The 16,521-nt window shown below is 36.7% G+C and overlaps 1 protein-coding gene across 8 annotated transcripts in view; it reads right to left on the reverse strand.

Moving 5' to 3' along the window:
• Positions 1 to 16,521, reverse strand: part of PCDH9 (protocadherin 9) — a 920,569-nt gene that overhangs the window by 547,536 nt on the left and 356,512 nt on the right. Inside the window, exon 4 of one of the 8 annotated variants that reach the window (XR_006199549.1) lies at positions 15,021 to 15,089. The exons of the other annotated variants lie outside the window; for them this stretch is intronic. The gene's annotated coding sequence lies outside the window, so the exon portion shown is untranslated. The remainder of the gene's footprint in view (positions 1 to 15,020; positions 15,090 to 16,521) is intronic. 8 annotated transcript variants of the gene reach the window in all.

A 16,521-nucleotide genomic window follows, 5' to 3' on the forward strand; every position in this document is an offset into this window, starting at 1 on the left:
CAAGCCACTAACTAACATCTATTGTACCACCTACAGGGGCAGTATCAACATCTCCCCTAAAGGAGCTAGACTTGATTATAAAATTCTTTCAAATACCATGCCAGCGGCATTCAAACAGCAAGATGTCTTTGATAATTCAAGTAGTGTAATTCAAACACATAGTTCATGAATGAGGGATTACAATATCACAACCCACTGTGTAAAAATCTGGTTACAGGGCTCTGTGTGTGTGTGAAAAATTAATTTCATATTAGATATAGATCCACATGCATTTTCTAACAAGTTATTTGGAATATTCAAGCATATGTTCTGCTTTTCTTCGTACGCGCTATGGTAGGAAATTGTGCACCATGCTGTTTAGTAAACATCAATACATTTGGATTCTCACTGAGTGCACATGATGCCAGATACTCAGAGCATACAAAGCAAGGGTGAGAGGCTGCTGGAAACATTTTCCTACTTTTCTACAGGAGGGAGTGTGGGCAGTTTCCATTCCAGTGTCTATTTCAGTGAAAAGAACTGCACTATGTATTTTTAAATGTCAACCAGGGAAAAGTTTCTACATACCATAAAAATCACATTTCACCAGGTCTTTTCTATATAATCCTGTATGTTTGTTATCTACAGTCCAAAAAGTAATCTGCCCCCAATTTATTTATAGTTTACTGCTATAGTTTAGTAGACATTAATCAATTCATTATCATTCATATGATGAGAAGACAGGAAAGCAGAATTTACAATGACAATATTTAATGCCTTGATGAATTGTCTTGGTAGTCAGCAATATCTATATTTATAATCCAAAGTCAACTTTTCTAACAAATAGACATATATTAGAATTGGTTGTCCTTCAAGAGAAAGGTATGACTTCAGGATCTGACATGCTGCCTAATATGTAACATGTGTTTACAGTATTCAGGAAGAATTTAAGTATATATTCTGGGTCTCCTCACATTATATCACTAACTCTAATAATGCATGAGTTCCAGGATAAACAGATATGAAAGGGCTCATTGGCCCTTTAGAATTTGTAAACATAGCTGTAAATTTAAAGTATGAATTCTCACAGTGTTTAGTAGTTGATAAAGTTATTTACTAAAATATTGCCAGGACTTACTTAAACCAATGACCAGAACTGATTAGACTTTGTACTGTGAATTAAAGTGGATACTATGCATCAAGAATCAGAGACTGGGGAAATAAAAAAATATATTACTCAATTACTGTGCATCTGTCTTTCTCAGTAAAAAAATGAAAGCATGACACCAGATTAGATATTGAGTTGCTACTGATTAAGAAAGAAAGCTCAGTGTAACAAATAACTTAGCCTTAGCAAGAGTGAAGTATATAAAAAAAGAAAATTACAAAACATCAAGTTTTGTATTGTTAATTCAAATCTGACTCCTTCTCTAAATTCAAGTGCATGTCTCTGCTCTTCAGCATGTCAACAAAGAAACTAATGAACTTAATTTTTAAAGGAGTGAATTAGGAGAAATTCAGTTTCTCTAGTGTTTGATATTACTTGATTTTTGTTTTTGTTTTATAGACAAGGGAATCAACGATGATGATCTCTAGTCATGGTGTGTATAGCCTAATTAGCAGTCAAAATGAGATGAATAATAAAAAGAGGTTATTACAAACTATGTCAAAGAAATTATTTTTGAAATAAGTAGAGAAAAGAGACTTCCAAAGATCAAAATGTTTTAAATGTCACCAGGCAAGAAATGACTTTAAAGAAAAAGAAAAATTTGATAGTTTCACATATTCTATTTTTACCTAATATGATGATATTTTCTGATTTCTTAAAGTTATATTTCTTTGGAATACTGTCCTGAAACTCAGATTGCTTTTACCTCTTGGTATTGGATTCTTCTTTGATACTGGAATAGGTTTATAATCTAAATATTAAAATAAAAAGATCTCCCTCATAGATTTCATTGAGAAGATTAAATATGTATATGAAAGCTCCTAGCAATGTTTGATATTCAATGAATCTTAGCCACATTGAAATCTGAAAATAGGGGTGCCTGGGTGGCTCAGTCATTAAGTGTCCAGCTTCGGCTCAGGTCATGATCTCATGGTCCGTGAGTTCGAGCCCTGCGTCAGGCTCTATTCTGACAGCTCAGAGCCTGGAGCCTACTTTTCAGATTCTCTGTCTCCCTCTCTCTGCTCCTCCCCCACTCATGTTCTGTCTCTCTCTCAAAAATCAGTAACATTAAGAAATTAAAAAAAAAAAGAAAATTGAAAATAATTGCTAAATGGTTGATGGGTATTAGGAAGGGCACTTGTGATGAGCGCTAGGTATTACATGTAAGTGATGAATCACTACATTTTACTCCTGAAACTAATATTACACTATATGTTAACTAACTAGAAATTAACTAAAAACTTGAAACAAAAAAGAAATGTACTAGTTGAAAGGCAAGAAAGTCATATATGTCCTTTTGACAATAAAAAGTAGATTTCTGTTTAAAACAGTACTATATTTTATAAATGCACAATAGTATTAGAATTAATAGAAAGCAAGATTAAAAGAAATGTAAATCTGAGTATCACTGGATTACTTTCTCTCCTGGCAGTTTTTGCTTTGCACGTAAACCTCTGCAATGCTCCTAAAGTGGTTTTAAGTTTAAGGAGAATCCCAAATCAGAAGTGGTCAAAGAACTAGAGAATAGGAACTTAGAAGCCGTGGAGTCATCAGCTCAGTTAACAGGTTTTTAGGGGTTTTCTCTGGGAAAATGTATCTGCATTCTGCCCATCCTAGGCTTCAGATATTTGTAAAAGCATTTAGATAATTTTTACTCCAGTTTCTCCCTCTAGGCATCATGCAGTTAGTTTTATGTTTAAACCAACACCTTAGTCACGAAATAACACTTTCATTGGAATGCACCTACCAAGTAAACAATGTTTGATGTTCATAGAGGAAAAAAAGATTATTCTTCAACTCCTTAGAACCTATATTTTTCTTTGTTCTAGTGGGTGGCTCCTGTGGATTTAAATATACCTTACCTGGAACTGTATTCTCCTAAGCTCAGTGGAAACAGGGAACACTTCCTTATTTCACTGACTCCCACAAGCCCTTTCACCTAAATGGATAGTTAATGTTTAGCTTGCTGATCACAGACAAACTTTTAATCCAATAATCCTTTTTCCTTCGTTAGCATTTGACACAAGTCTTCAATCCAAGAGAGTTTTAAATACCTTCAGAAATAGCTTCACAGATAATGACAGATACAAAAATGAAGACTATATCATAAAGGAGAACATAGAAGACGCAGAGATGAAAAAAAAGGAGATGAATAGGGGCAATGAAACTCACAAAGGGGCTAAATGTAAGAGCAGGGGTTCTGATTTAAACAGAAAAGAAGCCAAATAAAAAGAACCTTTTTCACATATGGACCCTGAAAGCCTATTTTCATCTCTATGGAGTGTGATGTTGGGTACGAGGCTGGAGAGGCAAAATAAACAACTAGGTTTTAGTATCCGTGATCCTGAAAGTGAAGTGAGGAATAGTTGGCATGTTATACATTTTACAACTGAAAACAAAATAAATAATGTATAAAAAAGAAAATCTATTTGTAAACAAAGAAATTTACAGAGAAGGAGAATCATTGGGAATTTGAGATTAAGAAGAAATCTTGGTGGTTTTAAAGTATAATAAACCAGAGAGCAGAAAGTGAAGAACAAAGTAGAGGACAAGTAAGAACACCAGAATAGCTTCAGTGTTTTTCTACTTTCTTTTCTAATGAATGTCCGCTTCCAAATTGGACAGGAGCATCATATATTTAGAAGACAATTAAACCATGGAATACATGTATAAGTGTGAATAACCTAAGACTCTGGTATACTGTCATTCAGTGTAGTAAGGAGGCAGCATCACTATAGAAACAGTAAAGCTGTTGTTTGCGAAAAGCTATGCCTCTCCCATGGTGAAGAGAGTCACTTTAGAAAACAGACACTTAGCAGATTTGCTGTGAGCTAATTTTAAAAGAGTAGAGAACAGTGACTTCTCAAGCCAAATGAAGAAATACCTAATGCACAATAATTATGTTTCTCCTATTTTGAATTTTATCATGTGAATAGTAGGAATTTCCACTATCAAAACCACTAGTGGAGGCATTCTCTAGAGTCGTGGAAAAGCAAACAAGTACAAATCTTAAGCTAATTTTACAGCTGGCTACAAATTGCTTTGGCAACAGTCATAGGCCAGCCTTTACTCTAAAATGCATTCTTATATGGAAAAGAGATGGCTAAAAATGAGGGAGCCCAACATGGTTAGTCCCAGTGGTTGGCTATCAATTATCATTCTTTTTTTTCCCCCCTTGGGAGATATACACAGACACATAACCTTATAGATGGCATGGTAGCTTTGTAAAATAAACTAATGTACTTACCTATATCAAAAGGCAATTTAGGATTAACTGTGTGTAAATAACATGAATTTGTAAGAAGCCCATTTTCCCACCTTGCTCAAATAACCTCAACTAAAATGTATCTTTGACAAAAGACAGCTCCACTCATTTTACCTAAACCTAGAGATAGGAAAGAAACATGAAAGGAAATGCATTTGTGAGACAACACATCAAGCATCTAATTGAATAAAAGATTATTCAAATTAGATTTACAATAGGTTGCACAATTACGAGTACTGTAAAATTAAAAGGCAGAATAGGAAATGAAATAAGACATCCTTTAAAACTTACTAACACATTTAGATAATTTAAGTGGCTTGGCTTGAAGACAATTTTTTTTTTAAATGTAGTTTAGTACAAATGAATGCAAACAAATCCTGAAGCCAAAGGACAAATCCAAAAAATGCTTCAGGATACAGGATGAAAAAGGAGATGTTATTATTTCAGGAAAAATAGCTACAAAGCACTCAGCTCGATGCATAGTGGCAGTGAATAGAACAAACAAGAGATTGGCTATATTGTGCCGTTGATGTACTAAAGAGTAAATCAAACTAAGTAGAATAATGATAAAACACTGGTTGGATTCATAGTACTTACTATATGACTAGTACTTTGTTAGGAAGCCATGGTGAGAGCATTCCTTTTAATGTCCACGAGACACCAAACACAGCTGCCTAAAAAGCCTCTGGGTACAATCATCCTATGAAGTTCAAACATCAGACATCATCACTTGTGACAGCAACAACTCCAAACTAAAGGAAAATTGATGAGGGATGAGACACGTGCCTTTCAAATGGGATGGTCTACTCTCAGTAATGAAAGCTGGCAATCATGAACAGAAAGACTTTAAAACCTCATCGGTAGCAACAACAACAACAAAAAATAGTAGGAAAGCAAATAATTATATTACTGGGCAGGAAAATAATATAAAATTTAAAGCAAAAATATATGTTTATTAAGATAATCATTCCCTAATTCTATTGTACTTAATATTTCATAGTCCTGGTATAAATAATCTTAATTGTCTGAAGACTATCTGAATATCTGCCTGTTTTTTTTTTTTTTACATTTATATATTTGGTATTTTTTTGACATGACATATATAAAGCAGGTAATAGACAGTGGGGTCATATATTTGGTTGTTTTCCTTAATGTAGGGTAATAATTCAATATACTAATACAAAGAATTGTTTACTGCTTATAAACTGATGATACTGAGTTTCATATTGTGGCAGAAACTAGATTCTGGAGCACCAAATCAGATTCCAACACTAACCCTGAATGTATGACCTCGGACCAATTGCTAAACCTTTTCACACCTCAGTAGTCTCCTCTAAAAAATGGAAGACAGCAATATTTTTGAGTTTTGAATAAAATAATTCATGTAATGTACGTCAGACACGTTAAACGAGAATACTTTTCAACTATAGTAGTTAGGTCATCTATGAATATCTATTTGCAACTAACTAAACCATTAGAAGTTAACTGTAATTTGCAATTTTGATTTGTGATCAGGAAAGCATTTTACAATGGTAAGAGATATACAGTATGTAACTGCAAAGCACATTATTTGAAAATATTTTAAATATTTTATAAAAGAAACAACAGACATCTAAAAATGGGTTATTGTACAGGCATATAAAAATAATATCAGTTTTTAACCATTATAGTCCTAAAACTGTAGGGTTATTTCCAATGCCTTCTCTAAATGCTGAAATTCTAAATATTTTTGAATTCATAACCACAGAAATAAGGCAAATGAAGAGAAATCGTTGCATGTGTGAAATATGGGAAAGGAAAGTTCACCAGTGTTAGAACTGGGTAAAGCAGGATAGCTTTGGACGTCTATCTAAAGTGACCTTAAGCAATGCTTTAAAAATACATGGCCTGTTTTTAATTTAGTTGTTGTTATATTTTATGTATAATCTGCTAAATCTATATGCAGTACAATCCACTTTTAAAAAAGCAAATTTACTCTTATCTAAAACATAACTTCCTGCTATATTGCCTATTGGGCCTAGAAAGCAAAGTCACCAAATTCCAAAACAAGTAGTTTTCTGTTTCCAGGGAACACTGGTTTCTAAGAAATTATCTTGGTGGCAATATATTTCTAAAACTAACATTTATCTCATGTGCCACAGAGAAACTCTGGTTAACATTTTTAGAAATCTAAAAGTAATCTACTCTTCTCTAAATTGAAACTCTTGGTTGTCATAATTCGCCTTCTATTTCCTTAGTGTGCTTCCACTCCACAAACAATATTTATCCATCATGTCAGAATCCTGCCTAATCCTCTTGAATCCCAGGCAAATGAGGCAATGAGACTTGATGGCGCAATTTTGCTCATGCTTTCTCCTAAGACGTGAACTTAGTGCTTCCTCTCTACCTTTCCAAATCTTCCTCATTCATCATCGATGGGCCCTGTTTTCATTTTCTTTACTAAGGACAAGCATCCTACATTCCTCTTTCTGTGTTCTCAATTATTGTATTTACATTTTTGTTACTTTTTTTAAAGTTTTTATTTTTTTAAGTTCTTTATTTACTTATGTATTTTGAGAGGGACAGAGACGGTGTAAGGGGGGAGGGGCAGAGAGAGGGAGAGAGAGAGAATCCCAACAAGCTCTGTATTGTCCATGAGGAACATGACATGGGGCTGGAACCCATGAAGCCTTGAGGTCATGACCTGAGCCGAAACCAAGAGTCAGACACCAAACTGACTGAGCCAGGTTCCCTGTATTTACATTTTAATTCCATATTACATAGAATATAATTGCCCTCAAAAAGTGTCATATATGCAGATATGGCTCCCCTCAATCAGAAAAGCACTTGATAAATATTTGTTCAATCTCGTATGCCCTCAAAACATACCCAAAAATCAGTTACTCGATGGCAATTTGTTCACTGGTTTAAATACAAGGTAATGGCAACTAAACTTCGACCATGACAATAATTAATGGGAAAGCTGTCCAGTTTGGGGACATCATTTAAAAATGTATAAATCCCATAAAACAAAACTGTCTTCAAAAAGATATCAGAGGAAAAAAAAAGATATCAGAGTGCCTAAGTTCTATCTGCCCACACTATTTTAATTAAAGATAAATAATGCTGATCTCATGAAGTTCTCAGTTTCTTCTTTCTTATGATGATGTCACAGTTCACAAATGTACAACTTCACACTATCTAGAGATTGACTTTCAAACTCTTTCTCATGACATTCAGTGTCCTTTAGTATCTAGATAACATTAAACTCTTTTTCCTCATTTTTCTCATCTCCCTTTTCAAAACATGCTGCATACATTTAGTTGAGCCAGGGCACCTCACTATTCCCTGAGCTCAAAACAGAACTTTGGTTCCTGCTGCTCCCTCTGCCCAGAAAGTCCTTCATGTACATCTCTATTTGCTGTGAGACACTGATCAATGTCACCTTCTTCAAAAGTGTTCACTATCCCAACAGTTGGAAATAATGTTCACTCCTTTGTGAAACTTGAACACACTCTCAGCTACTTAGAGACTTACACTGTGTTTTACTCATGTTTTTCTTATGCTTACGAAGCCATAGACATACTGCCAGATGTATAATCAGTACTAATGTGTGTGTGTGTGTATTTGTTTGTTTGAAAGAATTTGTCCCAGTTTCAAGCATCCAATGAATCTTAAATACCTTCGTTTTCCTTCTTCTAACAAAATAGGCACATTTTACTTACTGAGTCAGCCTTTCCCAAGTTATGTTCCATAAAACATTAGTTACATTAGATGCCTCCTGAAATAATAAAAGCATCTTAAGGGAGTAATGAAACATATAGGCTTATTAAAGAGGTTTAAATATTTGCCGTTTTTATGCCATGTTGTTTTGTTTGCTTGCTTTGCCCTATCTCATGGGACACCGTTTGGGAAGTACTGGTCCAGCCTCTGCAGATGAGCAGCTCTTCCACTAACATCACTACGTGCCTACGTCTTCATCCTCTCCCCTCTTCCATCTGATGCCTCCACCGGAAGGGCTTTTGCTCCTGATGGCTCACCCACCGAACTCTTAATCACCACTCAGGATAGATCTTAAATATCATACTCTACTGGATCTTTCATTCGGCCTCTATCAGAATCAAACTGCTTCTTTCTTTGTGTTCTCACAGCACCTACAATGTAGTAGAAATCACATTTATTTTATGCTTGCCTCTCACTCTTAATTTATGTGAGTGTAATGTCCTGCATTCACCAATCTAAAATGTTGCAATACTGAAAGGATCTTGGGAATTAGGCTGATTTTCTGCGGATGTGTATTGGGAGAGTGGGTTGTGGTGGTTATGCTCAAAGGAGGGGGCAGGAAGAGGGAGGTAAAAGGAAGGACAGCATAAGTAAAGAATCCCAAAGCTAAACTGGTTTTTGCCTCGTTATAATATTTTTATTAGGTACCATCATAATGACAGCTGACCAGACCACCTACAAAATAAATGCTTTCGTAAACTGATGAGGTTCACAAGGTCAAATAGAACGTATGCCTTTGAAGAGGAGAAGAAAATAAAGGGTATATGCCACATCAATGTTATTAATAAAAATGTTTTTTTTTCCTTCTCTGTTTTCCCATCTCTCCCACCTCCCAAACATTACTGCCTGAAAGGAAAAAATTCCTTTAGTAGAAGCTTCGAGAATTAAAAAAAAAAAAAAAAAAAAAAAAAAATGGCACGTTACGTGCTGTTTTTCTCAAAAACGTTTTTTTTATTTTTTATTTTATATTTGAGAGAGAGAGAGAGAGAGAGAGAGAGAGAGAGAAGGGGATGGACGGAGAGAGAGGGAGACACAGAATCCGAAGCAGGCTCCAGGCACTGAGCTGTGAGCACAGAGCCCAACGACATGGGGCTCAAATTCACAAGCTGTGAGATCATGACCTGAGCTGAAGTCGGACACTTAGCTGACTCAGCCACCCAGGCGCCCCTCTCAAAAATATTTTTAAAAACATTTGTAAACTTGAGCTCTATTCCTGCCTGTCTCACTAAGTCTTTAGTGCCATAATATTATTTCTGGTTTACAAATTCATATCAGCAATAAATTCGATTAAAGTGTATCTCTTCTACCACTTCTTGACCTCTCAGCTAGGATCAAGGGTCAAAATGAACCCCTCCTGATAGTGCACGCCCTATACCAAGATGTACCCTAAAACTTCCTATCCTCTGCCCCTCACTTTGCTACCTTGTCTAAAGTGCACTACTCTGTCACAATTTTCTTTCCCAATTACCTCTCTAACCTTCTGATGACTCTCCAACTATTCTCTGATGCTCGACTCAAATCCCACTTCTTCCATGAGGCATTCTTTGATATGTCAGCCTGAATCTATCTCACTGTCCAACTTTCTTCCACCTGATGTGCCCCATCACAGCATACAGTAACAAGGGTTGCACTATTAACATGTACGTAGAATCTGTCCCAAGCTCTAGAAGATTTGGAGATAGAAGTTAAGAACTGGCTAAAATGTTTATCCCTGAAGTGCCTAGGAAAGTATCTAAATATTGTGGATAAGCAATATACTAACACATGCATGTTAAACTAAGTATTAAAAGAATGTACTTAATTAACTAGGCTGTGTTGAATTGAACGCATTCACTCACTTTTGAGCCATGATGTTATAGAACAATAATCTATGATATCTCAAAGAATTTGCTTTCATTAAGTTCCAAGATGTTTATTTTAGTGGATATCTTTTAAAAAATATGAAGTTCCTGGGCTCAACATTTAATGGAAGATAAACTGGGAGAAAGGGCGGGGGGGGAGGGGTGGTTGGAGTAAAATTCACGATTGTGCTTCTATAGTGCCAAACCAGCCAATATTCTAATTCACCAGTTGATGTTTCTGAACTCTAAGATGTTTTTAATTTTATCAAGGCCTTTTATTCCCCTAGTAAGTTAGAATACTTAATTTATTTTGTTACCTTGAAGGATATAGGAATAAAATTGAAACAAATTGTAGGAATTGTAATAAGGTAATTTGCTAGAGTCTGCAATAGTAAATGGAGATTTATGCTGGGTTATGAACACCTGGGTCTCAGAAATAGCTTATATTTCTTCCTCATGGAAGTCTTTTCTTTATCTAAAAACTCATTTCTATTTAAGGATCTCCTGCTGGACTTTTTCCATTTCTTCCATATGTTCCATGTCTTTCCCTCTTGGTATGGTAAAACATACCATTTTCTTCTCAGTGAAGTCCTCCAGCAGGAAAAGCTTTAACCACAGACGGATTCCCCTACCATGTTTAAATGTTCAGCATGAACTCAGGTACGATTATCAAACCTGGCCTTCTTACTGAATTTATTTGCCTTTGTTGGAACATTAAAAGGGGGACTTCTGTGTTTCGTTCTGTAGTTTTTTGAAGGGCAAAGGTGTCACTGAACCCAAACTCTGACTTGTGTTTTTCAGAGCACACCTGGGCAATTTCCAAAAGTTTTCCCTCTCTCTGAGTGCGTATCAAAGAGGAGGGGGTAATCGGGTGAGAGGAGTGTCCCTTCTCTACCTGCCCTCCAACCTTCCACACAAAACATGAGCAGAACTGAAATCAGAAAGGGACCTGTGACTTGTGCCGAGGGCCACATAGGTGTTCCCCAGTGTCCGCAGCTGCGGCTTCCGCTTGGAGCCTGCTGGGACTTGATTCTAAGTGGCTGTGAAAAGCCACTGAGGGGGTTGTGTTAGCCAGAGGCCACGAAAGCTGCCATCCCCAGCTGAGTGATTCTCTGTTCAAACTGGGCACAGGCCCAATTTGAACAGAGAATCTGTTTTCTTCCCTCTTTTCAAAGGGCACATTTCTGAATACTTCCTCATGTGCAGGGGTGAACTAGGAACAATAATATTCATTTATAAGAGAAATAATAGTGTTAATTATTATAACTGAGTGTTAGTAAATACCTAAATAGCATTGTGATGTGGAAGTGTATGGGGATATGAAGAGGCATGTATTCTAGTCCCTTCTTAGGAAAGTGGACATTTCTCAGAAATTATTTAACATTCTGAAGCCAGCCACATTCTTTAAGTCAAAAAGTGACACTGAGCTCTCTGGATATTCTCCAATTCATGCATCCTGAGATACATATATGTGATACAACTGCTTTCCTTGTTCAATACAGTCTTAAGGTAATTGAATATTCCCCACTTTCATTTTTTCTTCCATCCTGTTGTGTGTGCATGCTCTCTCTCTAACCCACCCACCAACAAATATAGTAACACACACACACACACACACACACACACACCATAATTCTGGACAATTGCTTAAATTATTCCAGGCATTCTTCTAGGCAATGCTTTTTTTTTTCTAGATGTGTAGTTTTGGCACTCCAACACCAAGTTCACATCCTGGACCATGCCTTCCATTAGTGGCTGTCTGGGCAGTCTCCCAATAAAGCTGCGCAGTTTCAGTATCATTAGTGGGATGATGGTATTTCAGTTCCTCTTCCTTTCATTCCTCTTTAGTTTACTATCGGTGCCACTGAGCTTAATGAACCAAACCTCCTGCTCATGCATTAAAAACGGAGATGTGCATTCTGCCATAGGGAAAAAATGCCCCATTCTATTTTCTACAACAGACACTTTTTAGCAAACATAATGTAGAAAAGGAAGCATGAGAATATTTGTATAAAAGGGAGATGTTAATAAAAACATTTGAAACTTTCAAATAAGGAATGTACTGATTTGTAACTGTAGAGTGCCCTCATAAATAGCATGCCTTCATAACAATATAAAATCATTAAGAGTACTCTTGGGGGGTGCCTCGGTGACTCAGTCAGTTAAGTGTCCAACTCTTTTTTTTTTTTTTTTTTTTTTAAATTTTCTAATGTTTATTTTTGAGAGAGAGAGACAGAGTGTGAGCAGGGGAGGGGCAGAGAGAGAGGAAGACACAGAATCCAAAGCAGGCTCTAGGCTCTGAGCTGTCAGCACAGAGCCCGACACGGGGCTCGAACTCACAAACCGTGAGATCATGGCCTGAGCTGAAGTCGGACACTTAACCAACTGAGCCACCCAGGCGCCCCAAGTGTCCAACTCTTGATTTCAGCTCAGGTCATGGTCTCATGGTTCATGAATTCAACCCCTGCATCGGACTGTGTGCTGACAGCGTGGAGCCTGCTTAGGATTCTCTCCCCATCTCTCTCTCTCTCCTCTCTCTCTCTCTCTCTCCCTACCCTGCTTGCGCTCTTTCTCAAAATAAATCAACTTTAAAAAAAAAAAAAAAAAAGAGTACTCGGTACCAGCTACTGCTATACTTTAGAACTGATAACAGTAATACTAATATGCTAATTACTAACAAGATATCAGAAAAGACCATTAAGTAACAGCTTTGCTGTAAAATATTACCTAGATCTTGCATTCATATCATTATTTCACATCATCTCTGGTATTTGAAGCATACTAGACACTGACTTAGAAGTAAAAGCACACCTATATTGCTAAAATTACTAAAAACCCAAATTGTAAAATCTAAATGTCATTTTCCTACATAATAAGAATATCTAAAATTATATTTTTCCAGAACTAAAAGTCATAACACCACTTTTAATAAAGGAGTGATTACATACATAATGTGGATAATAACCATACATAAGGTTATGTAGGTGGTGATCCCAAATTTTGGCCCCATATATTGTGCGATTGAAGTCACTCTGATGTATCAAACCACTATGGCATGGTCTTACTGAATTCAGCTTGCAAATACCTCTGGCTTTATGTGAAACTAACTCATTTTACTCACTCACATCTCAATGAGGGGAAGGTCAAAGAGTAGTTACTCAAAATTGTCATTCTCATCAACTACATGTTCACACAACTTAGTTATGCTGCACACGCAGGAAATGGACCCTTGAATCTCAGAGATGTGATTTTTGAAGAAAGGTAGGCCTTAGAAGAGTGTGGATTTTTGATAGTAGCTCCGGCAAAGGAAATACAAGGCAGAGTTCAGAAAGAGAGGGTAGAGAACGGAAAAGATAAACTGAAACTGTCTTGCAATCTTGCTTCATTCTTTCAGTAAACAAAAATTTATCTGCATTTCCCCACCAAGGAATGCATTGCACAGGGTTTATGAATTTTCCCAACATTTTGAACCTCTGAAAAGCAGTCAGGGCTCCTCCTTATGGAAGCTGTGATTTTCCTACAAGAATTTTCTATAATTGTGCCAAAGAGCTAAAAATAAAAATGACATAAGAAGTTTCGCCACACTGAGAATCACAAGCTCAATTGTAGAACTGAGTCATCATCTTCGCGTTTCAGGAAGATATATCCAGGTTAGGAAATTCACTGTGCTGATTGCCTTCCCCCTGCCTGTGCTGGCTGAGATATAAAGTCGATGGTATGGTTATCAATAACTGCTAGGAACTCTGGCCATAATCGAGTAGATAGCTGTAAAGTACTATCATATTGAGAAAGTAAATGTGGTAAGAACCGTAACAGGCTGAGGTTTATTGAGAAAGTCCTGATTACTGTGCAGGCTGAGTACCTCTGATCTGGGGCCAAGTTTGCACAAAGCGTTACAGAATTTGTGGAGACTTATTTAAACCAAACATATATCTAGCTTTCTCCCTTTTATTTCTCTTCATCATGCAGCAGAACATAATTTTTTGGTTCATCGTGAAACTTCTGTCTGTTCCATCTTTTATGTCCTTTGTCAACACTTCTCAAGGTCAGGAGGGGGGAGTGGGGGAAGCCTCAGAGAGGAAATACTTGTGTTGAGTGGTTCTGTGATGCATATGCCTAAGGGTGCTGCTAAATAAGCCTTTTGTATTTTCAGTGAAGTGACTAAAGGGTGGGGACAGAGGCGCTGGTGGATCCCCTTAACCAGCTGTTCCCTGGAGATCCTGGCTCCCCATGACCCTGGTTGTCACCTATTCCCTGGTGAAAACAAGAACTTTGCTCTCCCATTGCCGCTACAGGGAGACTAGCCACTGTGGTTCTGGAATTAAAATAAAGCATTCAGCATTTTAGGAGTCAACCTATAGAAACTCTCTTTTCTTTTTCGGCCACTAGACTGTTGCATTCTGAGAAAGAGGCACATGACAAAAAGCAAAGTTCACTCCTGCTGAGATGCTTTTCACTATAACTATGTACCACAGTAGTGGTGGTAAGAATAGTACAGATGCTTCAATTCCATGAAGGTGGAATAGTGACTGTGGTGTAGCATGTGGATATATGTGTATTGATTTTAATCAAATATGCTCCTCTGGGTAACAAAGACTTCTTGCTTAACAATCCAGTAAACAGAAAGATGAGCCAGCAAACAATTTATCTATAGCATCTAGGGTCTCTGTTTTATATTTCTCGGCAGAGACCTGGTGCATATATTGGGTTTTATGAATTATCATGTCACTAATGAAAGATGTTAGATGGTCCATATATGGAAGAGTAAAAGACTCATTTCCTGTGGAGTTATAATCTCACTTTTTTCCTTTCTCTGGGGCATCATGATTCTACTGCTTTCAGTCTACACCCATGATGATATTTTTCCTAGCTGAATTTTTTTTTTTTTTGGCATACTGTGAAATCATTTGCATACAGTGAGAGTCACCCATTCAGGAATAAAGTTCTATGAGTTCTGATACACACACAATCATGGAACCTAAGACGCTCTTAATGCTCCCCTTACCTTGCTTCAACTTGAGACAGGCTCCTTCCTTACGCTAAGCCCTTGACCTCCCTTGTCTTAGAACATTTCCTTTAAAATAAAAACAAAAACAAAACTTGTAAATTCTGTCTCTGTCCTCTCAAGACATAACTTGGTTTCTCAGCTCTTGCCAGTTTCATGACTCAGGAATGTCTTTCTCAAAGACCTAGTGGTTATCCCTTTGAAATGTAATGTAATTTTTCATCAAGAAAAATGGCCTCCATATCTCCTGGTCTCTGTGGGAAGGGAGGAGCCTAACTTTGCTAAGTGCCAGTCAGTAAGCACAGCCAGTCTAATCACATTGACCAGCTTCCTTCCTAACATGCTTCAATCTTTTCCCACGAGCTCACCCCAATGCTTAAAAGGTTTCCTGCATTTGTTTCAAAGAGGTTGAATTCATCTCTCTCCTAACTGTAGTCTTGAATAAGGTCTCCTTTGCCTATTTAAATCCATCGAATGCAATTTTTTTTGATATACATACAACTACAATCAAATTATAGAACATCTTCATCACTCCAAGAACTTCCTCTGAGCCCCTCAAGCCCCAGCTCTTGGCAACCACTGGTCTAAGTTCTGTCTCTATAGCTTTACCTTTTCCAACATGTCATATAAATTAAGTTATACAATATGTAACCTTTTATTTGTTTTTTCTTTCACTTAGCATAATACTCATCCATGTTGTAGCATGTATCAGTGGTTTCTTTGCTTCACTGCTGCATAGTATTACATTGTATGCTACCACAATTTGTCTATGTTTTCAATCCATAATTTGAATTTAAATTTGGTTTTCTTTATTGTATCAATATTTGCCTCATTTAAGATACTAAGTATTGTGTTTTCTACATACATTCTGAATTAAGATTAGATTCACCCAAAAGGTTCTTGCTTTCCCTTTTTGTGTTGAGTGGAAGTTTTCCATGGTTTCAAATGGAAAATACCTCATGTAATAACCATGCCAATAAGTGAATAAACAATCCAGCCGCCTCTTTAAAAAAACAATATCAAATCTATAAAATTTCAGTAAAATGCATATCTACAAAATGCTCAAAATTAAATATCAATATAAAATTTGTTGACATTTTATACTATTCATTTGTTCTAAATAGGTATCATGTCCTAAATAGCCATTCCAGTCAAAATTGAGATAATTCAGACAGAAAGTACATTTAAAAAAAAGTTTATTTATTTATTTTGAGAGAAGCGGGGAGGAGCAGAGAGGGGGAGACAGAGAATCCCAAGCAGGCTCCACACTTTCAACGCAAAGCCCGATGATACGGGGCTCAAACTCATGAACCATGAGATCATGACCTGAGCCAAAATCAAGAGTCAGATGCTAAACCAAATGAGTCACCCAGGCACCCCCAGAAAGTACATTTTAAAGCTGCTTGGCTTCCTGGCCAAAAACATGGGAATAACGATCTACCGATAGACCAGGAGTGTTGGAATGTACAAGGCTACAAGAACCAATTTGAAAAGAAGTATA

The sequence above is a fragment of the Panthera leo genome, chromosome A1 (genome assembly GCF_018350215.1).
Source record: "Panthera leo isolate Ple1 chromosome A1, P.leo_Ple1_pat1.1, whole genome shotgun sequence".
Lineage (NCBI taxonomy): Eukaryota > Metazoa > Chordata > Mammalia > Carnivora > Felidae > Panthera > Panthera leo.